The following is a 2,475-nucleotide window of genomic DNA, read 5'->3' on the forward strand; positions in this document are numbered from 1 at the left end:
AAAAAAAAAAAAAAAAAAAAAAAATTCGAAGTGACTTGTAAAGAGGCCATTGTTTGCAAAAATATAGAGATTAAATGTGTACAAATACGCCTGTAGTAAATTAACTCTTAAGGGGAAAAAAGTCAAATTGAAGATCTTTTTTTAAAACTCATCAACTTGTTATCTTTATCCAGACAGCCTTTGACATCCTGAGCTTGGACCAAGTGAGGTGGCTCACACCTGTAATCCCAGCACTTTGGGAGGCCGAGGCGGGTGGATCACCTGAGGTCAGGAGTTCGAGACCAGCCTGGCCAAGATGGTGAAACCCCTTCTCTACTAAAAATACAAAATTAGCTAGGTGTGGTGGCACATACCTGTAATTCCAGCTACTCAGGAGGCTGAGGCAGGAGAATCACTTGAACCCAGGAGGCAGAGGTTGCAGTGAGCCGAAATCATGCCACTGCACTCCAGCCTGGGTGACTACAGCAAAACTTGGTCTCAAAAATAAAAATAAAAATCCAGAGCTCGGCACAACTTAGCATTTTCGTAGACCCAGCTGCTTAGGAAACATTGACCTGTACTTTTCTTTTTCTGCTGTTGGAAAATACACACACACACACGTGTGCACACACACACAAACCCATTACGTTAGCTCTGACCCAACTAAGAAGACAAATCTCTAATAATATCTTAGTGTTGTATTGGACTTTGAAAGCATTTTCTCAGCCTACTCCATTTGAGCTTCGTAAGTGTCCATGTTGGGCTGAGAGAGCTGTTATTTTTATCCACTTTTGAATGAGGAGAAAATTGAGTCTTGGCACAGTCTGCCCGATTCTCCTATGGTGCCCAGCACAGACATCACGAATTGATCAAGGCACTCTTCCCAAGAAGTTCAGACTAAGTCTCAGAATCTTGTCCTCAGCCAACCTCCAGGCAGCCACTATCAATTAAGAGAAGATGACATGAAAACTAAAATCTGTTTGCCATCCTGGACTCACGTGATCTGCCTAAGATCACAGAACTATTTGACGGACTAAAACCAAGTCATACATCTCTTGTTTCAGTGCTTTTTAGATGAAGTAGAATGCTTTTACCCCAGTGAGGGGAGTTTACCACCTTTGCCACAACAAAAAGCTACACCTGGGTGTTTTGCATCTCTTCACACAACTGCTCAATCCCATTCACACTCAGTACTTGGGAGGCCTAAGAAGTAAGAGAGAGCTCCTAGAAATTTTAAATTACATTTGTGATCCACATTATATTTCTATCAGACAGTATTGCCCTAGATGGTAAGTAGCCATCAGAATCTTTATTTTTTATTTTATTATTTATTTATTTATTGAGATGGAGTCTTGCTCTGTTGCCCAGGCCAGAGTGCAGTGGCACAGTCTGGGCTCTGCAACCTCTGCCTCCTGTGTTCTAGTGATTCTCCTGCCTCAGACTCCTGAGTAGCTGGGAGCACATGCCACCATGCCCAGCTAACTTTTGCATTTTTAGTAGAGATGGGTTTTCCCCACGTTGACCAGGCTGGTCTCGAACTCCTGACCTCAGGTGATCCACCCGCCTCGGCCTCCCAAAGTGCTGGAATTACATGCGTGAGCCACCATGCCCAGCCCAGAATCTTTAAATTAAAGAACTGTATTCCTAAATCAGGCACAGTGGCTCATGCCTATAGTCCCAGCACTTAAAGAGTCTGAAACAGGAAAATGGCTTTGAGCCCAGGAATTCGAGACCAGCCTGGGCAACATAGCAAGACCCCATCTCTAGAAAAGAATTAAAAGATTAGCCCAACGTGGTGGCATACACCTGTAGTCCCTACTACTCATGAGGTTGAGACAGGAGGATTGCATGAGCCCAGGAGGTTAAGGCTGCAATGAGCCATGATCGTGCCACTGCTCCAGGGTGGCAGAGCAAGACCTGTCTCAAAGACAAAAAAGAACTGTATTCTTTAATTTACACATTTACTGAGCCCAAATTAAGTAATACACTTTTTTTTTTTACTAGACAAATGTAGTGAGAAGTGGGAAAAGAACAACACCAGGAGTTCCATCAGTAACTGCCTGTGAACAATGAACTAAGATAACTCACTCCATCTGGACCAGCCTAATATAGTTTCAAAGAGTGATAAATGCCCAGAAAAAGATGATGCAGGGTAAGGGGATACAGAACAACAGTGGGTATGGTTGGAATGAGCTATTTATTTATTTTATTTTATAAGAAACAAAGTCTCGCTCTGTTGCCCAGACTGGAGTGCAGTGGGGTGATCACAGCTCACTGCAGCCTCAAACTCCGGGGTTCAAAGGATCCTCCCTGCTAGGGTGAGTAGTTTTAGAGAAAGTGATCAGGGAAGGCCTCTCGAAGGAACTGACAGTGGAGCAGAAACTTGGATGAAGTGAGGGGCATGCCATCTGAAGATCTACAGAAAGAGTATTTCAGGGAACCATGGAGCCGGGAACACACTATGCAGGATCAAGAAATAACGTGGGGGTGCTGGAT

Source organism: Cebus imitator, unplaced genomic scaffold (genome assembly GCF_001604975.1).
Source record: "Cebus imitator isolate Cc_AM_T3 unplaced genomic scaffold, Cebus_imitator-1.0 Scaffold153, whole genome shotgun sequence".
In the NCBI taxonomy this organism is placed as follows: domain Eukaryota; kingdom Metazoa; phylum Chordata; class Mammalia; order Primates; family Cebidae; genus Cebus; species Cebus imitator.